The sequence below is a fragment of the Carassius carassius genome, chromosome 2 (genome assembly GCF_963082965.1).
Source record: "Carassius carassius chromosome 2, fCarCar2.1, whole genome shotgun sequence".
Lineage (NCBI taxonomy): Eukaryota > Metazoa > Chordata > Actinopteri > Cypriniformes > Cyprinidae > Carassius > Carassius carassius.
Window position 1 is genome coordinate 39,893,360 of NC_081756.1, and position 22,275 is coordinate 39,915,634.

At 32.2% G+C, this 22,275-nt stretch overlaps 10 non-coding genes across 10 annotated transcripts; all 10 read left to right on the forward strand.

Annotated features, from left to right (window-relative positions):
• The first annotated feature begins 1,170 nt into the window (after positions 1 to 1,170).
• Positions 1,171 to 1,289, forward strand: LOC132112677 (5S ribosomal RNA). The gene has a single exon (XR_009425015.1). It is a non-coding gene; the product is annotated as a 5S ribosomal RNA (ribosomal RNA).
• A 2,162-nt stretch (positions 1,290 to 3,451) lies between these two features.
• Positions 3,452 to 3,570, forward strand: LOC132112682 (5S ribosomal RNA). The gene has a single exon (XR_009425017.1). It is a non-coding gene; the product is annotated as a 5S ribosomal RNA (ribosomal RNA).
• Positions 3,571 to 5,733: 2,163 nt separating this feature from the next.
• Positions 5,734 to 5,852, forward strand: LOC132112687 (5S ribosomal RNA). Its single transcript, XR_009425018.1, has one exon. It is a non-coding gene; the product is annotated as a 5S ribosomal RNA (ribosomal RNA).
• A 2,162-nt stretch (positions 5,853 to 8,014) lies between these two features.
• On the forward strand, positions 8,015 to 8,133 carry LOC132112691 (5S ribosomal RNA). Its single transcript, XR_009425019.1, has one exon. It is a non-coding gene; the product is annotated as a 5S ribosomal RNA (ribosomal RNA).
• A 2,162-nt stretch (positions 8,134 to 10,295) lies between these two features.
• Positions 10,296 to 10,414, forward strand: LOC132112696 (5S ribosomal RNA). The gene has a single exon (XR_009425020.1). It is a non-coding gene; the product is annotated as a 5S ribosomal RNA (ribosomal RNA).
• A 2,163-nt stretch (positions 10,415 to 12,577) lies between these two features.
• On the forward strand, positions 12,578 to 12,696 carry LOC132112708 (5S ribosomal RNA). The gene has a single exon (XR_009425022.1). It is a non-coding gene; the product is annotated as a 5S ribosomal RNA (ribosomal RNA).
• A 2,162-nt stretch (positions 12,697 to 14,858) lies between these two features.
• LOC132112372 (5S ribosomal RNA) lies at positions 14,859 to 14,977 on the forward strand. The gene has a single exon (XR_009424935.1). It is a non-coding gene; the product is annotated as a 5S ribosomal RNA (ribosomal RNA).
• Positions 14,978 to 17,137: 2,160 nt separating this feature from the next.
• On the forward strand, positions 17,138 to 17,256 carry LOC132112709 (5S ribosomal RNA). The gene has a single exon (XR_009425023.1). It is a non-coding gene; the product is annotated as a 5S ribosomal RNA (ribosomal RNA).
• A 2,160-nt stretch (positions 17,257 to 19,416) lies between these two features.
• LOC132112710 (5S ribosomal RNA) lies at positions 19,417 to 19,535 on the forward strand. The gene has a single exon (XR_009425024.1). It is a non-coding gene; the product is annotated as a 5S ribosomal RNA (ribosomal RNA).
• A 2,164-nt stretch (positions 19,536 to 21,699) lies between these two features.
• On the forward strand, positions 21,700 to 21,818 carry LOC132112711 (5S ribosomal RNA). Its single transcript, XR_009425025.1, has one exon. It is a non-coding gene; the product is annotated as a 5S ribosomal RNA (ribosomal RNA).
• Positions 21,819 to 22,275: the final 457 nt, after the last annotated feature.

Below are 22,275 nucleotides of genomic sequence, written 5' to 3' on the forward strand. Positions count from 1 at the left end.
AAATAAAAAAATAAAAAAATTCATTAAACTCGTCAGCAAATATTGTTTCATTGTAGGAAAATATAGGCATGCCCTTTCTGTTTTAAAATCACTAAATTCAACCCAAATTACCTGCACTCAAAGTGCATCACCACAATATTTTATTTTATTTTATTTTATTTTAATTGGTTTGGTTTTACTTTAACCAGATGACATTTCTGATTTTAAATTTCAAAAATAGGCCCCCATTGACTTCCAAGTGACTCAACGCAATATTGATTGTATTTATTGATATTCATTTTATTAATTCATTTCAACATTTTTTTTTTATTTTATTTAAGTTAACCAGGTTTGAAATATCTGTTTTAAAATCACCAAATTCACCCCAAATTACATTCATTTTAAAGTGCCTAACCGCAATATTTGTTTACTTTTATTTTTTAGTTTTTATTTGGTTCGGTTTGTTTTTATTTGAACCAGATGACATTTCTGATGATAAAGTTAAAATTAAAAAATAAAAATCATTAAACTCGTCAGCAAATATTGTTTCATTGTAGGAAAATATAGGCATGCCCTTTCTGTTTTAAAATCACTACATTCACCCCAAATTACCTGCACTCAAAGTGCATCACCCCAATGTTTTATTTTATTTTATTTCATTTTAATTGGTTTGGTTTTATTTTAACCTTATGACATTTCTGATTTTAAATTTAAAAAATAGGCCCCCATTTACTTCCACTCAAAGTGCCTCAACGCAATATTGATTGTATTTATTTATATGAATTTTATTAATTCATTTAAACATTTTGTTTTAATTGAATGTAACCAGGTTAGAAATTTCCCGTTTTTAAATCAACAAAATCACCCCAAATTACATTCAGTTTAAAGTAAGCCAATATTTGTTTACTTTTATTTAATTCAATTTTAACCAGAAGACATTTGTGATTTTAAAGTTGAGAAACAGGCCCCCATTACTTCCACACAAAGTGCGTCACCGCGACATTGATTTTTGTGAATGTATTTATGTATTAAAATGCATATTTTTTATTGTTACTTATTTCTTTCCCTTAATTTAATTCATATCTAAAAAAGAGAGAAGACTTTTCCACTTTTTTAAATTGAAAAGGGTCTGTTTCTCTTTCGCCAGCCTGTGTGTCTTCTTTAAATAGCTCGCTCTTGACTGTTGTACTCGCTTACGGCCATACCACCCTGAGCACGCCCGATCTCGTCCGATCTCGGAAGCTAAGCAGGGTCGGGCCTGGTTAGTACTTGGATGGGAGACCGCCTGGGAATACCAGGTGCTGTAAGCTTTTGCTTTTCCTTCAGCTAACACGCTTGTCCAAGGCTCAGCTTTCATTCTAGTTCCTTTACACTTTTAAACGGATTTGCTGCTGCTTCTTTTTTCTGTGTTTCGCTTTCTCTGTGCCCTCTTTCTGCTTGCGGTGTGACAAAGGACAGCTCAGCCTCGTCATTCTTCATTTCTCCTGCAGGAGGCGATAGACAGGCCTTTTCTCTGTCTCTACTACAAACTCTTGAGCGCCGCGTGCTCTTTTGGAAATGTCACTCCTCTCTTCAGCTTGAGACGGAGCTTCCCAAATTTGATTGTCATCCGAGCCCCTTAGTGGTAAACTACACAGGAGATGTACCCTCTTAGATTTAAAGTTAATTTTTCAATAACTTAACAAAAAACACATTCTCATGTTCATTTTTCACTGATGTTGGTGTGTGATCAAATGATTTGCAAGTAAACAAATGAGACATTTCAGCTATTTTGGTACTTTTTCAGTACTTGGAACAGGACAAGAGTTTTTTATCATCTCAAAAAAAAAAAAAATCATTAAACTCATCAGCAAATATTGTTTCATTGTAGGAAAATATAGGCATGCCCTTTCTGTTTTAAAATCACTACATTCACCCCAAATTACCTGCACTCAAAGTGCATCACCACAGTGTTTTATTTTATTTTATTTTATTTTAATTGGTTTGGTTTTATTTTAACCTTATGACATTTCTGATTTTACATTTCGAAAATAGGCCCCCATTGACTTCCACTCAAAGTGACTCAACGCAATATTGATTGTATTTATTGATATTAATTTTATTAATTCATTTAAACATTTTGTTTTAATTTAATTTAAGTTAACCAGGTTTGAAATTTCTGTTTTTAAATCACCAAATTCACCCCAAATTAGATTCAATTTGAAGTGCCTAACCGCAGTACTTGTTTACTTTTATTTTTTATTTGGTTCGGTTTGGTTTTATTTGAACCAGATGACATTTCTGATGATAAAGTTAAAATAAAAAAATAAAAAAATTCATTAAACTCGTCAGCAAATATTGTTTCATTGTAGGAAAATATAGGCATGCCCTTTCTGTTTTAAAATCACTAAATTCAACCCAAATTACCTGCACTCAAAGTGCATCACCACAATATTTTATTTTATTTTATTTTATTTTAATTGGTTTGGTTTTACTTTAACCAGATGACATTTCTGATTTTAAATTTCAAAAATAGGCCCCCATTGACTTCCAAGTGACTCAACGCAATATTGATTGTATTTATTGATATTCATTTTATTAATTCATTTCAACATTTTTATTTTATTTTATTTAAGTTAACCAGGTTTGAAATATCTGTTTTAAAATCACCAAATTCACCCCAAATTACATTCATTTTAAAGTGCCTAACCGCAATATTTGTTTACTTTTATTTTTTAGTTTTTATTTGGTTCGGTTTGTTTTTATTTGAACCAGATGACATTTCTGATGATAAAGTTAAAATTAAGAAAATAAAAATAAAAATCATTAAACTCGTCAGCAAATATTGTTTCATTGTAGGAAAATATAGGCATGCCCTTTCTGTTTTAAAATCACTACATTCACCCCAAATTACCTGCACTCAAAGTGCATCACCCCAATGTTTTATTTTATTTTATTTCATTTTAATTGGTTTGGTTTTATTTTAACCTTATGACATTTCTGATTTTAAATTAAAAAAATAGGCCCCCATTTACTTCCACTCAAAGTGCCTCAACGCAATATTGATTGTATTTATTTATATGAATTTTATTAATTCATTTAAACATTTTGTTTTAATTGAATGTAACCAGGTTAGAAATTTCCCGTTTTTAAATCAACAAAATCACCCCAAATTACATTCAGTTTAAAGTAAGCCAATATTTGTTTACTTTTATTTAATTCAATTTTAACCAGAAGACATTTGTGATTTTAAAGTTGAGAAACAGGCCCCCATTACTTCCACACAAAGTGCGTCACCGCGACATTGATTTTTGTGAATGTATTTATGTATTAAAATGCATATTTTTTATTGTTACTTATTTCTTTCCCTTAATTTAATTCATATCTAAAAAAGAGAGAAGACTTTTCCACTTTTTTAAATGGAAAAGGGTCTGTTTCTCTTTCGCCAGCCTGTGTGTCTTCTTTAAATAGCTCGCTCTTGACTGTTGTACTCGCTTACGGCCATACCACCCTGAGCACGCCCGATCTCGTCCGATCTCGGAAGCTAAGCAGGGTCGGGCCTGGTTAGTACTTGGATGGGAGACCGCCTGGGAATACCAGGTGCTGTAAGCTTTTGCTTTTCCTTCAGCTAACACGCTTGTCCAAGGCTCAGCTTTCATTCTAGTTCCTTTACACTTTTAAACGGATTTGCTGCTGCTTCTTTTTTCTGTGTTTTCGCTTTCTCTGTGCCCTCTTTCTGCTTGCGGTGTGACAAAGGACAGCTCAGCCTCGTCATTCTTCATTTCTCCTGCAGGAGGCGATAGACAGGCCTTTTCTCTGTCTCTACTACAAACTCTTGAGCGCCGCGTGCTCTTTTGGAAATGGCACTCCTCTCTTCAGCTTGAGACGGAGCTTCCCAAATTTGATTGTCATCCGAGCCCCTTAGTGGTAAACTACACAGGAGATGTACCCTCTTAGATTTAAAGTTAATTTTTCAATAACTTAACAAAAAACACATTCTCATGTTCATTTTTCACTGATGTTGGTGTGTGATCAAATGATTTGCAAGTAAACAAATGAGACATTTCAGCTATTTTGGTACTTTTTCAGTACTTGGAACAGGACAAGAGTTTTTTATCATCTCAAAAAAAAAAAAAATCATTAAACTCATCAGCAAATATTGTTTCATTGTAGGAAAATATAGGCATGCCCTTTCTGTTTTAAAATCACTACATTCACCCCAAATTACCTGCACTCAAAGTGCATCACCACAGTGTTTTATTTTATTTTATTTTATTTTAATTGGTTTGGTTTTATTTTAACCTTATGACATTTCTGATTTTACATTTCGAAAATAGGCCCCCATTGACTTCCACTCAAAGTGACTCAACGCAATATTGATTGTATTTATTGATATTAATTTTATTAATTCATTTAAACATTTTGTTTTAATTTAATTTAAGTTAACCAGGTTTGAAATTTCTGTTTTTAAATCACCAAATTCACCCCAAATTAGATTCAATTTGAAGTGCCTAACCGCAGTACTTGTTTACTTTTATTTTTTATTTGGTTCGGTTTGGTTTTATTTGAACCAGATGACATTTCTGATGATAAAGTTAAAATAAAAAAATAAAAAAATTCATTAAACTCGTCAGCAAATATTGTTTCATTGTAGGAAAATATAGGCATGCCCTTTCTGTTTTAAAATCACTAAATTCAACCCAAATTACCTGCACTCAAAGTGCATCACCACAATATTTTATTTTATTTTATTTTATTTTAATTGGTTTGGTTTTACTTTAACCAGATGACATTTCTGATTTTAAATTTCAAAAATAGGCCCCCATTGACTTCCAAGTGACTCAACGCAATATTGATTGTATTTATTGATATTCATTTTATTAATTCATTTCAACATTTTTATTTTATTTTATTTAAGTTAACCAGGTTTGAAATATCTGTTTTAAAATCACCAAATTCACCCCAAATTACATTCATTTTAAAGTGCCTAACCGCAATATTTGTTTACTTTTATTTTTTAGTTTTTATTTGGTTCGGTTTGTTTTTATTTGAACCAGATGACATTTCTGATGATAAAGTTAAAATTAAGAAAATAAAAATAAAAATCATTAAACTCGTCAGCAAATATTGTTTCATTGTAGGAAAATATAGGCATGCCCTTTCTGTTTTAAAATCACTACATTCACCCCAAATTACCTGCACTCAAAGTGCATCACCCCAATGTTTTATTTTATTTTATTTCATTTTAATTGGTTTGGTTTTATTTTAACCTTATGACATTTCTGATTTTAAATTAAAAAAATAGGCCCCCATTTACTTCCACTCAAAGTGCCTCAACGCAATATTGATTGTATTTATTTATATGAATTTTATTAATTCATTTAAACATTTTGTTTTAATTGAATGTAACCAGGTTAGAAATTTCCCGTTTTTAAATCAACAAAATCACCCCAAATTACATTCAGTTTAAAGTAAGCCAATATTTGTTTACTTTTATTTAATTCAATTTTAACCAGAAGACATTTGTGATTTTAAAGTTGAGAAACAGGCCCCCATTACTTCCACACAAAGTGCGTCACCGCGACATTGATTTTTGTGAATGTATTTATGTATTAAAATGCATATTTTTTATTGTTACTTATTTCTTTCCCTTAATTTAATTCATATCTAAAAAAGAGAGAAGACTTTTCCACTTTTTTAAATGGAAAAGGGTCTGTTTCTCTTTCGCCAGCCTGTGTGTCTTCTTTAAATAGCTCGCTCTTGACTGTTGTACTCGCTTACGGCCATACCACCCTGAGCACGCCCGATCTCGTCCGATCTCGGAAGCTAAGCAGGGTCGGGCCTGGTTAGTACTTGGATGGGAGACCGCCTGGGAATACCAGGTGCTGTAAGCTTTTGCTTTTCCTTCAGCTAACACGCTTGTCCAAGGCTCAGCTTTCATTCTAGTTCCTTTACACTTTTAAACGGATTTGCTGCTGCTTCTTTTTTCTGTGTTTTCGCTTTCTCTGTGCCCTCTTTCTGCTTGCGGTGTGACAAAGGACAGCTCAGCCTCGTCATTCTTCATTTCTCCTGCAGGAGGCGATAGACAGGCCTTTTCTCTGTCTCTACTACAAACTCTTGAGCGCCGCGTGCTCTTTTGGAAATGACACTCCTCTCTTCAGCTTGAGACGGAGCTTCCCAAATTTGATTGTCATCCGAGCCCCTTAGTGGTAAACTACACAGGAGATGTACCCTCTTAGATTTAAAGTTAATTTTTCAATAACTTAACAAAAAACACATTCTCATGTTCATTTTTCACTGATGTTGGTGTGTGATCAAATGATTTGCAAGTAAACAAATGAGACATTTCAGCTATTTTGGTACTTTTTCAGTACTTGGAACAGGACAAGAGTTTTTTATCATCTCAAAAAAAAAAAAAATCATTAAACTCATCAGCAAATATTGTTTCATTGTAGGAAAATATAGGCATGCCCTTTCTGTTTTAAAATCACTACATTCACCCCAAATTACCTGCACTCAAAGTGCATCACCACAGTGTTTTATTTTATTTTATTTTATTTTAATTGGTTTGGTTTTATTTTAACCTTATGACATTTCTGATTTTACATTTCGAAAATAGGCCCCCATTGACTTCCACTCAAAGTGACTCAACGCAATATTGATTGTATTTATTGATATTAATTTTATTAATTCATTTAAACATTTTGTTTTAATTTAATTTAAGTTAACCAGGTTTGAAATTTCTGTTTTTAAATCACCAAATTCACCCCAAATTACATTCAATTTGAAGTGCCTAACCGCAGTATTTGTTTACTTTTATTTTTTATTTGGTTCGGTTTGGTTTTATTTGAACCAGATGACATTTCTGATGATAAAGTTAAAATAAAAAAATAAAAAAATTCATTAAACTCGTCAGCAAATATTGTTTCATTGTAGGAAAATATAGGCATGCCCTTTCTGTTTTAAAATCACTAAATTCAACCCAAATTACCTGCACTCAAAGTGCATCACCACAATATTTTATTTTATTTTATTTTATTTTAATTGGTTTGGTTTTACTTTAACCAGATGACATTTCTGATTTTAAATTTCAAAAATAGGCCCCCATTGACTTCCAAGTGACTCAACGCAATATTGATTGTATTTATTGATATTCATTTTATTAATTCATTTCAACATTTTTTTTTAATTTTATTTAAGTTAACCAGGTTTGAAATATCTGTTTTAAAATCACCAAATTCACCCCAAATTACATTCATTTTAAAGTGCCTAACCGCAATATTTGTTTACTTTTATTTTTTAGTTTTTATTTGGTTCGGTTTGTTTTTATTTGAACCAGATGACATTTCTGATGATAAAGTTAAAATTAAAAAATAAAAATAAAAATCATTAAACTCGTCAGCAAATATTGTTTCATTGTAGGAAAATATAGGCATGCCCTTTCTGTTTTAAAATCACTACATTCACCCCAAATTACCTGCACTCAAAGTGCATCACCCCAATGTTTTATTTTATTTTATTTCATTTTAATTGGTTTGGTTTTATTTTAACCTTATGACATTTCTGATTTTAAATTTAAAAAATAGGCCCCCATTTACTTCCACTCAAAGTGCCTCAACGCAATATTGATTGTATTTATTGATATGAATTTTATTAATTCATTTAAACATTTTGTTTTAATTGAATTTAACCAGGTTAGAAATTTCCCGTTTTTAAATCAACAAAATCACCCCAAATTACATTCAGTTTAAAGTAAGCCAATATTTGTTTACTTTTATTTAATTCAATTTTAACCAGAAGACATTTGTGATTTTAAAGTTGAGAAACAGGCCCCCATTACTTCCACACAAAGTGCGTCACCGCGACATTGATTTTTGTGAATGTATTTATGTATTAAAATGCATATTTTTTATTGTTACTTATTTCTTTCCCTTAATTTAATTCATATCTAAAAAAGAGAGAAGACTTTTCCACTTTTTTAAATGGAAAAGGGTCTGTTTCTCTTTCGCCAGCCTGTGTGTCTTCTTTAAATAGCTCGCTCTTGACTGTTGTACTCGCTTACGGCCATACCACCCTGAGCACGCCCGATCTCGTCCGATCTCGGAAGCTAAGCAGGGTCGGGCCTGGTTAGTACTTGGATGGGAGACCGCCTGGGAATACCAGGTGCTGTAAGCTTTTGCTTTTCCTTCAGCTAACACGCTTGTCCAAGGCTCAGCTTTCATTCTAGTTCCTTTACACTTTTAAACGGATTTGCTGCTGCTTCTTTTTTCTGTGTTTTCGCTTTCTCTGTGCCCTCTTTCTGCTTGCGGTGTGACAAAGGACAGCTCAGCCTCATCATTCTTCATTTCTCCTGCAGGAGGCGATAGACAGGCCTTTTCTCTGTCTCTACTACAAACTCTTGAGCGCCGCGTGCTCTTTTGGAAATGACACTCCTCTCTTCAGCTTGAGACGGAGCTTCCCAAATTTGATTGTCATCCGAGCCCCTTAGTGGTAAACTACACAGGAGATGTACCCTCTTAGATTTAAAGTTAATTTTTCAATAACTTAACAAAAAACACATTCTCATGTTCATTTTTCACTGATGTTGGTGTGTGATAAAATGATTTGCAAGTAAACAAATGAGACATTTCAGCTATTTTGGTACTTTTTCAGTACTTGGAACAGGACAAGAGTTTTTTATCATCTCAAAAAAAAAAAAAATCATTAAACTCATCAGCAAATATTGTTTCATTGTAGGAAAATATAGGCATGCCCTTTCTGTTTTAAAATCACTACATTCACCCCAAATTACCTGCACTCAAAGTGCATCACCACAGTGTTTTATTTTATTTTATTTTATTTTAATTGGTTTGGTTTTATTTTAACCTTATGACATTTCTGATTTTACATTTCGAAAATAGGCCCCCATTGACTTCCACTCAAAGTGACTCAACGCAATATTGATTGTATTTATTGATATTAATTTTATTAATTCATTTAAACATTTTGTTTTAATTTAATTTAAGTTAACCAGGTTTGAAATTTCTGTTTTTAAATCACCAAATTCACCCCAAATTACATTCAATTTGAAGTGCCTAACCGCAGTATTTGTTTACTTTTATTTTTTATTTGGTTCGGTTTGGTTTTATTTGAACCAGATGACATTTCTGATGATAAAGTTAAAATAAAAAAATAAAAAAATTCATTAAACTCGTCAGCAAATATTGTTTCATTGTAGGAAAATATAGGCATGCCCTTTCTGTTTTAAAATCACTAAATTCAACCCAAATTACCTGCACTCAAAGTGCATCACCACAATATTTTATTTTATTTTATTTTATTTTAATTGGTTTGGTTTTACTTTAACCAGATGACATTTCTGATTTTAAATTTCAAAAATAGGCCCCCATTGACTTCCAAGTGACTCAACGCAATATTGATTGTATTTATTGATATTCATTTTATTAATTCATTTCAACATTTTTTTTTTATTTTATTTAAGTTAACCAGGTTTGAAATATCTGTTTTAAAATCACCAAATTCACCCCAAATTACATTCATTTTAAAGTGCCTAACCGCAATATTTGTTTACTTTTATTTTTTAGTTTTTATTTGGTTCGGTTTGTTTTTATTTGAACCAGATGACATTTCTGATGATAAAGTTAAAATTAAAAAATAAAAATAAAAATCATTAAACTCGTCAGCAAATATTGTTTCATTGTAGGAAAATATAGGCATGCCCTTTCTGTTTTAAAATCACTACATTCACCCCAAATTACCTGCACTCAAAGTGCATCACCCCAATGTTTTATTTTATTTTATTTCATTTTAATTGGTTTGGTTTTATTTTAACCTTATGACATTTCTGATTTTAAATTTAAAAAATAGGCCCCCATTTACTTCCACTCAAAGTGCCTCAACGCAATATTGATTGTATTTATTTATATGAATTTTATTAATTCATTTAAACATTTTGTTTTAATTGAATGTAACCAGGTTAGAAATTTCCCGTTTTTAAATCAACAAAATCACCCCAAATTACATTCAGTTTAAAGTAAGCCAATATTTGTTTACTTTTATTTAATTCAATTTTAACCAGAAGACATTTGTGATTTTAAAGTTGAGAAACAGGCCCCCATTACTTCCACACAAAGTGCGTCACCGCGACATTGATTTTTGTGAATGTATTTATGTATTAAAATGCATATTTTTTATTGTTACTTATTTCTTTCCCTTAATTTAATTCATATCTAAAAAAGAGAGAAGACTTTTCCACTTTTTTAAATGAAAAAGGGTCTGTTTCTCTTTCGCCAGCCTGTGTGTCTTCTTTAAATAGCTCGCTCTTGACTGTTGTACTCGCTTACGGCCATACCACCCTGAGCACGCCCGATCTCGTCCGATCTCGGAAGCTAAGCAGGGTCGGGCCTGGTTAGTACTTGGATGGGAGACCGCCTGGGAATACCAGGTGCTGTAAGCTTTTGCTTTTCCTTCAGCTAACACGCTTGTCCAAGGCTCAGCTTTCATTCTAGTTCCTTTACACTTTTAAACGGATTTGCTGCTGCTTCTTTTTTCTGTGTTTTCGCTTTCTCTGTGCCCTCTTTCTGCTTGCGGTGTGACAAAGGACAGCTCAGCCTCGTCATTCTTCATTTCTCCTGCAGGAGGCGATAGACAGGCCTTTTCTCTGTCTCTACTACAAACTCTTGAGCGCCGCGTGCTCTTTTGGAAATGGCACTCCTCTCTTCAGCTTGAGACGGAGCTTCCCAAATTTGATTGTCATCCGAGCCCCTTAGTGGTAAACTACACAGGAGATGTACCCTCTTAGATTTAAAGTTAATTTTTCAATAACTTAACAAAAAACACATTCTCATGTTCATTTTTCACTGATGTTGGTGTGTGATCAAATGATTTGCAAGTAAACAAATGAGACATTTCAGCTATTTTGGTACTTTTTCAGTACTTGGAACAGGACAAGAGTTTTTTATCATCTCAAAAAAAAAAAAAATCATTAAACTCATCAGCAAATATTGTTTCATTGTAGGAAAATATAGGCATGCCCTTTCTGTTTTAAAATCACTACATTCACCCCAAATTACCTGCACTCAAAGTGCATCACCACAGTGTTTTATTTTATTTTATTTTATTTTAATTGGTTTGGTTTTATTTTAACCTTATGACATTTCTGATTTTACATTTCGAAAATAGGCCCCCATTGACTTCCACTCAAAGTGACTCAACGCAATATTGATTGTATTTATTGATATTAATTTTATTAATTCATTTAAACATTTTGTTTTAATTTAATTTAAGTTAACCAGGTTTGAAATTTCTGTTTTTAAATCACCAAATTCACCCCAAATTAGATTCAATTTGAAGTGCCTAACCGCAGTACTTGTTTACTTTTATTTTTTATTTGGTTCGATTTGGTTTTATTTGAACCAGATGACATTTCTGATGATAAAGTTAAAATAAAAAAATAAAAAAATTCATTAAACTCGTCAGCAAATATTGTTTCATTGTAGGAAAATATAGGCATGCCCTTTCTGTTTTAAAATCACTAAATTCAACCCAAATTACCTGCACTCAAAGTGCATCACCACAATATTTTATTTTATTTTATTTTATTTTAATTGGTTTGGTTTTACTTTAACCAGATGACATTTCTGATTTTAAATTTCAAAAATAGGCCCCCATTGACTTCCAAGTGACTCAACGCAATATTGATTGTATTTATTGATATTCATTTTATTAATTCATTTCAACATTTTTATTTTATTTTATTTAAGTTAACCAGGTTTGAAATATCTGTTTTAAAATCACCAAATTCACCCCAAATTACATTCATTTTAAAGTGCCTAACCGCAATATTTGTTTACTTTTATTTTTTAGTTTTTATTTGGTTCGGTTTGTTTTTATTTGAACCAGATGACATTTCTGATGATAAAGTTAAAATTAAGAAAATAAAAATAAAAATCATTAAACTCGTCAGCAAATATTGTTTCATTGTAGGAAAATATAGGCATGCCCTTTCTGTTTTAAAATCACTACATTCACCCCAAATTACCTGCACTCAAAGTGCATCACCCCAATGTTTTATTTTATTTTATTTCATTTTAATTGGTTTGGTTTTATTTTAACCTTATGACATTTCTGATTTTAAATTTAAAAAATAGGCCCCCATTTACTTCCACTCAAAGTGCCTCAACGCAATATTGATTGTATTTATTTATATGAATTTTATTAATTCATTTAAACATTTTGTTTTAATTGAATGTAACCAGGTTAGAAATTTCCCGTTTTTAAATCAACAAAATCACCCCAAATTACATTCAGTTTAAAGTAAGCCAATATTTGTTTACTTTTATTTAATTCAATTTTAACCAGAAGACATTTGTGATTTTAAAGTTGAGAAACAGGCCCCCATTACTTCCACACAAAGTGCGTCACCGCGACATTGATTTTTGTGAATGTATTTATGTATTAAAATGCATATTTTTTATTGTTACTTATTTCTTTCCCTTAATTTAATTCATATCTAAAAAAGAGAGAAGACTTTTCCACTTTTTTAAATGGAAAAGGGTCTGTTTCTCTTTCGCCAGCCTGTGTGTCTTCTTTAAATAGCTCGCTCTTGACTGTTGTACTCGCTTACGGCCATACCACCCTGAGCACGCCCGATCTCGTCCGATCTCGGAAGCTAAGCAGGGTCGGGCCTGGTTAGTACTTGGATGGGAGACCGCCTGGGAATACCAGGTGCTGTAAGCTTTTGCTTTTCCTTCAGCTAACACGCTTGTCCAAGGCTCAGCTTTCATTCTAGTTCCTTTACACTTTTAAACGGATTTGCTGCTGCTTCTTTTTTCTGTGTTTTCGCTTTCTCTGTGCCCTCTTTCTGCTTGCGGTGTGACAAAGGACAGCTCAGCCTCGTCATTCTTCATTTCTCCTGCAGGAGGCGATAGACAGGCCTTTTCTCTGTCTCTACTACAAACTCTTGAGCGCCGCGTGCTCTTTTGGAAATGACACTCCTCTCTTCAGCTTGAGACGGAGCTTCCCAAATTTGATTGTCATCCGAGCCCCTTAGTGGTAAACTACACAGGAGATGTACCCTCTTAGATTTAAAGTTAATTTTTCAATAACTTAACAAAAAACACATTCTCATGTTCATTTTTCACTGATGTTGGTGTGTGATCAAATGATTTGCAAGTAAACAAATGAGACATTTCAGCTATTTTGGTACTTTTTCAGTACTTGGAACAGGACAAGAGTTTTTTATCATCTCAAAAAAAAAAAAAATCATTAAACTCATCAGCAAATATTGTTTCATTGTAGGAAAATATAGGCATGCCCTTTCTGTTTTAAAATCACTACATTCACCCCAAATTACCTGCACTCAAAGTGCATCACCACAGTGTTTTATTTTATTTTATTTTATTTTAATTGGTTTGGTTTTATTTTAACCTTATGACATTTCTGATTTTACATTTCGAAAATAGGCCCCCATTGACTTCCACTCAAAGTGACTCAACGCAATATTGATTGTATTTATTGATATTAATTTTATTAATTCATTTAAACATTTTGTTTTAATTTAATTTAAGTTAACCAGGTTTGAAATTTCTGTTTTTAAATCACCAAATTCACCCCAAATTACATTCAATTTGAAGTGCCTAACCGCAGTATTTGTTTACTTTTATTTTTTATTTGGTTCGGTTTGGTTTTATTTGAACCAGATGACATTTCTGATGATAAAGTTAAAATAAAAAAATAAAAAAATTCATTAAACTCGTCAGCAAATATTGTTTCATTGTAGGAAAATATAGGCATGCCCTTTCTGTTTTAAAATCACTAAATTCAACCCAAATTACCTGCACTCAAAGTGCATCACCACAATATTTTATTTTATTTTATTTTATTTTAATTGGTTTGGTTTTACTTTAACCAGATGACATTTCTGATTTTAAATTTCAAAAATAGGCCCCCATTGACTTCCAAGTGACTCAACGCAATATTGATTGTATTTATTGATATTCATTTTATTAATTCATTTCAACATTTTTTTTTAATTTTATTTAAGTTAACCAGGTTTGAAATATCTGTTTTAAAATCACCAAATTCACCCCAAATTACATTCATTTTAAAGTGCCTAACCGCAATATTTGTTTACTTTTATTTTTTAGTTTTTATTTGGTTCGGTTTGTTTTTATTTGAACCAGATGACATTTCTGATGATAAAGTTAAAATTAAAAAATAAAAATAAAAATCATTAAACTCGTCAGCAAATATTGTTTCATTGTAGGAAAATATAGGCATGCCCTTTCTGTTTTAAAATCACTACATTCACCCCAAATTACCTGCACTCAAAGTGCATCACCCCAATGTTTTATTTTATTTTATTTCATTTTAATTGGTTTGGTTTTATTTTAACCTTATGACATTTCTGATTTTAAATTTAAAAAATAGGCCCCCATTTACTTCCACTCAAAGTGCCTCAACGCAATATTGATTGTATTTATTGATATGAATTTTATTAATTCATTTAAACATTTTGTTTTAATTGAATTTAACCAGGTTAGAAATTTCCAGTTTTTTAATCAACAAAATCACCCCAAATTACATTCAGTTTAAAGTAAGCCAATATTTGTTTACTTTTATTTAATTCAATTTTAACCAGAAGACATTTGTGATTTTAAAGTTGAGAAACAGGCCCCGATTACTTCCACACAAAGTGCGTCACCGCGACATTGATTTTTGTGAATGTATTTATTTATTAAAATGCATATTTTTTATTGTTACTTATTTCTTTCCCTTAATTTATTTCATATCTAAAAAAGAGAGAAGACTTTTCCACTTTTTTGAGTGGAAAAGGGTCTGTTTCTCTTTCGCCAGCCTGTGTGTCTTCTTTAAATAGCTCGCTCTTGACTATTGTACTCACTTACGGCCATACCACCCTGAGCACGCCCGATCTCGTCCGATCTCGGAAGCTAAGCAGGGTCGGGCCTGGTTAGTACTTGGATGGGAGACCGCCTGGGAATACCAGGTGCTGTAAGCTTTTGATTTTCCTTCAGCTAACACGCTTGTCCAAGGCTCAGCTTTCATTCTAGTTCCTTTACACTTTTAAACGGATTTGCTGCTGCTTCTTTTTTCTGTGTTTTCGCTTTCTCTGTGCCCTCTTTCTGCTTGCGGTGTGACAAAGGACAGCTCAGCCTCGTCATTCTTCATTTCTCCTGCAGGAGGCGATAGACAGGCCTTTTCTCTGTCTCTACTACAAACTCTTGAGCGCCGCGTGCTCTTTTGGAAATGACACTCCTCTCTTCAGCTTGAGACGGAGCTCCCCAAATTTGATTGTCATCCGAGCCCCTTAGTGGTAAACTACACAGGAGATGTACCCTCTTAGATTTAAAGTTAATTTTTCAATAACTTAACAAAAAACACATTCTCATGTTCATTTTTCACTGATGTTGGTGTGTGATCAAATGATTTGCAAGTAAACAAATGAGACATTTCAGCTATTTTGGTACTTTTTCAGTACTTGGAACAGGACAAGAGTTTTTTATCATCTCAAAAAAAAAAAATCATTAAACTCATCAGCAAATATTGTTTCATTGTAGGAAAATATAGGCATGCCCTTTCTGTTTTAAAATCACTACATTCACCCCAAATTACCTGCACTCAAAGTGCATCACCACAGTGTTTTATTTTATTTTATTTTATTTTAATTGGTTTGGTTTTATTTTAACCTTATGACATTTCTGATTTTACATTTCGAAAATAGGCCCCCATTGACTTCCACTCAAAGTGACTCAACGCAATATTGATTGTATTTATTGATATTAATTTTATTAATTCATTTAAACATTTTGTTTTAATTTAATTTAAGTTAACCAGGTTTGAAATTTCTGTTTTTAAATCACCAAATTCACCCCAAATTACATTCAATTTGAAGTGCCTAACCGCAGTATTTGTTTACTTTTATTTTTTATTTGGTTCGGTTTGGTTTTATTTGAACCAGATGACATTTCTGATGATAAAGTTAAAATAAAAAAATAAAAAAATTCATTAAACTCGTCAGCAAATATTGTTTCATTGTAGGAAAATATAGGCATGCCCTTTCTGTTTTAAAATCACTAAATTCAACCCAAATTACCTGCACTCAAAGTGCATCACCACAATATTTTATTTTATTTTATTTTATTTTAATTGGTTTGGTTTTACTTTAACCAGATGACATTTCTGATTTTAAATTTCAAATATAGGCCCCCATTGACTTCCAAGTGACTCAACGCAATATTGATTGTATTTATTGATATTCATTTTATTAATTCATTTCAACATTTTTATTTTATTTTATTTAAGTTAACCAGGTTTGAAATATCTGTTTTAAAATCACCAAATTCACCCCAAATTACATTAATTTTAAAGTGCCTAACCGCAATATTTGTTTACTTTTATTTTTTAGTTTTTATTTGGTTCGGTTTGTTTTTATTTGAACCAGATGACATTTCTGATGATAAAGTTAAAATTAAAAAATAAAAATAAAAATCATTAAACTCGTCAGCAAATATTGTTTCATTGTAGGAAAATATAGGCATGCCCTTTCTGTTTTAAAATCACGACATTCACCCCAAATTACCTGCACTCAAAGTGCATCACCCCAATGTTTTATTTTATTTTATTTCATTTTAATTGGTTTGGTTTTATTTTAACCTTATGACATTTCTGATTTTAAATTTAAAAAATAGGCCCCCATTTACTTCCACTCAAAGTGCCTCAACGCAATATTGATTGTATTTATTGATATGAATTTTATTAATTCATTTAAACATTTTGTTTTAATTGAATTTAACCAGGTTAGAAATTTCCAGTTTTTTAATCAACAAAATCACCCCAAATTACATTCAGTTTAAAGTAAGCCAATATTTGTTTACTTTTATTTAATTCAATTTTAACCAGAAGACATTTGTGATTTTAAAGTTGAGAAACAGGCCCCGATTACTTCCACACAAAGTGCGTCACCGCGACATTGATTTTTGTGAATGTATTTATTTATTAAAATGCATATTTTTTATTGTTACTTATTTCTTTCCCTTAATTTAATTCATATCTAAAAAAGAGAGAAGACTTTTCCACTTTTTTGAGTGGAAAAGGGTCTGTTTCTCTTTCGCCAGCCTGTGTGTCTTCTTTAAATAGCTCGCTCTTGACTGTTGTACTCGCTTACGGCCATACCACCCTGAGCACGCCCGATCTCGTCCGATCTCGGAAGCTAAGCAGGGTCGGGCCTGGTTAGTACTTGGATGGGAGACCGCCTGGGAATACCAGGTGCTGTAAGCTTTTGCTTTTCCTTCAGCTAACACGCTTGTCCAAGGCTCAGCTTTCATTCTAGTTCCTTTACACTTTTAAACGGATTTGCTGCTGCTTCTTTTTTCTGTGTTTTCGCTTTCTCTGTGCCCTCTTTCTGCTTGCGGTGTGACAAAGGACAGCTCAGCCTCGTCATTCTTCATTTCTCCTGCAGGAGGCGATAGACAGGCCTTTTCTCTGTCTCTACTACAAACTCTTGAGCGCCGCGTGCTCTTTTGGAAATAACACTCCTCTCTTCAGCTTGAGACGGAGCTTCCCAAATTTGATTGTCATCCGAGCCCCTTAGTGGTAAACTACACAGGAGATGTACCCTCTTAGATTTAAAGTTAATTTTTCAATAACTTAACAAAAAACACATTCTCATGTTCATTTTTCACTGATGTTGGTGTGTGATCAAATGATTTGCAAGTAAACAAACGAGACATTTCAGCTATTTTGGTACTTTTTCAGTACTTGGAACAGGACAAGAGTTTTTTATCATCTCAAAAAAAAAAAATCATTAAACTCGTCAGCAAATATTGTTTCATTGTAGGAAAATATAGGCATGCCCTTTCTGTTTTAAAATCACTACATTCACCCCAAATTACCTGCACTCAAAGTGCATCACCACAGTGTTTTATTTTATTTTATTTTATTTTATTTTAATTGGTTTGGTTTTATTTTAACCTTATGACATTTCTGATTTTACATTTCAAAAATAGGCCCCCATTGACTTCCACTCAAAGTGACTCAACGCAATATTGATTGTATTTATTGATATTAATTTTATTAATTCATTTAAACATTTTGTTTTAATTTAATTTAAGTTAACCAGGTTTGAAATTTCTGTTTTTAAATCACCAAATTCACCCCAAATTACATTCAATTTGAAGTGCCTAACCGCAGTATTTGTTTACTTTTATTTTTTATTTGGTTCGGTTTGGTTTTATTTGAACCAGATGACATTTCTGATGATAAAGTTAAAATAAAAAAATAAAAAAATTCATTAAACTCGTCAGCAAATATTGTTTCATTGTAGGAAAATATAGGCATGCCCTTTCTGTTTTAAAATCACTAAATTCAACCCAAATTACCTGCACTCAAAGTGCATCACCACAATATTTTATTTTATTTTATTTTAATTGGTTTGGGTTTTACTTTAACCAGATGACATTTCTGATTTTAAATTTCAAAAATAGGCCCCCATTGACTTCCAAGTGACTCAACGCAATATTGATTGTATTTATTGATATTCGTTTTATTAATTCATTTCAACATTTTTTTTAATTTTATTTAAGTTAACCAGGTTTGAAATTTCTGTTTTAAAATCACCAAATTCACCCCAAATTACATTCATTTTAAAGTGCCTAACCGCAATATTTGTTTACTTTTATTTTTTAGTTTTTATTTGGTTCGGTTTGTTTTTATTTGAACCAGATGACATTTCTGATGATAAAGTTAAAATTAAAAAATAAAAATAAAAATCATTAAACTCGTCAGCAAATATTGTTTCATTGTAGGAAAATATAGGCATGCCCTTTCTGTTTTAAAATCACTACATTCACCCCAAATTACCTGCACTCAAAGTGCATCACCACAATGTTTTATTTTATTTTATTTCATTTTAATTGGTTTGGTTTTATTTTAACCTTATGACATTTCTGATTTTAAATTTAAAAAATAGGCCCCCATTTACTTCCACTCAAAGTGCCTCAACGCAATATTGATTGTATTTATTGATATGAATTTTATTAATTCATTTAAACATTTTGTTTTAATTGAATTTAACCAGGTTAGAAATTTCCCGTTTTTAAATCAACAAAATCACCCCAAATTACATTCAGTTTAAAGTAAGCCAATATTTGTTTACTTTTATTTAATTCAATTTTAACCAGAAGACATTTGTGATTTTAAAGTTGAGAAACAGGCCCCCATTACTTCCACACAAAGTGCGTCACCGCGACATTGATTTTTGTGAATGTATTTATTTATTAAAATGCATATTTTTTATTGTTACTTATTTCCTTCCCTTAATTTAATTCATATCTAAAAAAGAGAGAAGACTTTTCCACTTTTTTGAGTGGAAAAGGGTCTGTTACTCTTTCGCCAGCCTGTGTGTCTTCTTTAAATAGCTCGCTCTTGACTGTTGTACTCGCTTACGGCCATACCACCCTGAGCACGCCCGATCTCGTCCGATCTCGGAAGCTAAGCAGGGTCGGGCCTGGTTAGTACTTGGATGGGAGACCGCCTGGGAATACCAGGTGCTGTAAGCTTTTGCTTTTCCTTCAGCTAACACGCTTGTCCAAGGCTCAGCTTTCATTCTAGTTCCTTTACACTTTTAAACGGATTTGCTGCTGCTTCTTTTTTCTGTGTTTTCGCCCACTCTGTGCCATCCTTCTGCTTGCGGTGTGACAAAGGACAGCTCAGCCTCGTCATTCTTCATTTCTCCTGCAGGAGGCGATAGACAGGCCTTTTCTCTGTCTCTACTACAAACTCTTGAGCGCCGCGTGCTCTTTTGGAAATGACACTCCTCTCTTCAGCTTGAGACGGAGCTTCCCAAATTTGATTGTCATCCGAGCCCCTTGGTGGTAAACTACACAGGAGATGTACCCTCTTAGATTTAAAGTTAATTTTTCAATAACTTAACAAAAAACACATTCTCATGTTCATTTTTCACTGATGTTGGTGTGTGATCAAATGATTTGCAAGTAAACAAATGAGACATTTCAGCTATTTTGGTACTTTTTCAGTACTTGGAACAGGACAAGAGTTTTTTATCATCTCAAAAAAAAAAAATTCATTAAACTCATCAGCAAATATTGTTTCCTTGTAGGAAAATATAGGCATGCCCTTTCTGTTTTAAAATCACTACATTCACCCCAAATTACCTGCACTCAAAGTGCATCACCACAGTGTTTTATTTTGTTTTATTTTATTTTATTTTAATTGGTTTGGTTTTATTTTAACCTTATGACATTTCTGATTTTACATTTCAAAAATAGGCCCCCATTGACTTCCACTCAAAGTGACTCAACGCAATATTGATTGTATTTATTGATATTAATTTTATTAATTCATTTAAACATTTTGTTTTAATTTAATTTAAGCTAACCAGGTTTGAAATTTCTGTTTTTAAATCACCAAATTCACCCCAAATTACATTCAATTTGAAGTGCCTAACCGCAGTATTTGTTTACTTTTATTTTTTATTTGGTTCGGTTTGGTTTTATTTGAACCAGATGACATTTCTGATGATAAAGTTAAAATAAAAAAATAAAAAAATTCATTAAACTCGTCAGCAAATATTGTTTCATTGTAGGAAAATATAGGCATGCCCTTTCTGTTTTAAAATCACTAAATTCAACCCAAATTACCTGCACTCAAAGTGCATCACCACAATATTTTATTTTATTTTATTTTATTTTAATTGGTTTGGTTTTACTTTAACCAGATGACATTTCTGATTTTAAATTTCAAAAATAGGCCCCCATTGACTTCCAAGTGACTCAACGCAATATTGATTGTATTTATTGATATTCATTTTATTAATTCATTTCAACATTTTTTTAATTTTATTTAAGTTAACCAGGTTTGAAATATCTGTTTTAAAATCACCAAATTCAACCCAAATTACATTAATTTTAAAGTGCCTAACCGCAATATTTGTTTACTTTTATTTTTTAGTTTTTATTTGGTTCGGTTTGTTTTTATTTGAACCAGATGACATTTCTGATGATAAAGTTAAAATTAAAAAATAAAAATAAAAATCATTAAACTCGTCAGCAAATATTGTTTCATTGTAGGAAAATATAGGCATGCCCTTTCTGTTTTAAAATCACTACATTCACCCCAAATTACCTGCACTCAAAGTGCATCACCACAATGTTTTATTTTATTTTATTTCATTTTAATTGGTTCGGTTTTATTTTAACCTTATGACATTTCTGATTTTACATTTCAAAAATAGGCCCCCATTTACTTCCACTCAAAGTGCCTCAACGCAATATTGATTGTATTTATTGATATGAATTTTATTAATTCATTTAAACATTTTGTTTTAATTGAATTTAACCAGGTTAGAAATTTCCCGTTTTTAAATCAACAAAATCACCCCAAATTACATTCAGTTTAAAGTAAGCCAATATTTGTTTACTTTTATTTAATTCAATTTTAACCAGAAGACATTTGTGATTTTAAAGTTGAGTAACAGGCCCCGATTACTTCCACACAAAGTGCGTCACCGCGACATTGATTTTTGTGAATGTATTTATTTATTAAAATGCATATTTTTTATTGTTACTTATTTCTTTCCCTTAATTTAATTCATATCTAAAAAAGAGAGAAGACTTTTCCACTTTTTTGAGTGGAAAAGGGTCTGTTTCTCTTTCGCCAGCCTGTGTGTCTTCTTTAAATAGCTCGCTCTTGAATGTTGTACTCGCTTACGGCCATACCACCCTGAGCACGCCCGATCTCGTCCGATCTCGGAAGCTAAGCAGGGTCGGGCCTGGTTAGTACTTGGATGGGAGACCGCCTGGGAATACCAGGTGCTGTAAGCTTTTGCTTTTCCTTCAGCTAACACGCTTGTCCAAGGCTCAGCTTTCATTCTAGTTCCTTTACACTTTTAAACGGATTTGCTGCTGCTTCTTTTTTCTGTGTTTTCTCTTTCTCTGTGCCATCTTTCTGCTTGCGGTGTGACAAAGGACAGCTCAGCCTCGTCATTCTTCATTTCTCCTGCAGAAGGCGATAGACAGGCCTTTTCTCTGTCTCTACTACAAACTCTTGAGCGCCGCGTGCTCTTTTGGAAATGACACTCCTCTCTTCAGCTTGAGACGGAGCTTCCCAAATTTGATTGTCATCCGAGCCCCTTAGTGGTAAACTACACAGGAGATGTACCCTCTTAGATTTAAAGTTAATTTTTCAATAACTTAACAAAAAACACATTCTCATGTTCATTTTTCACTGATGTTGGTGTGTGATCAAATGATTTGCAAGTAAACAAATGAGACATTTCAG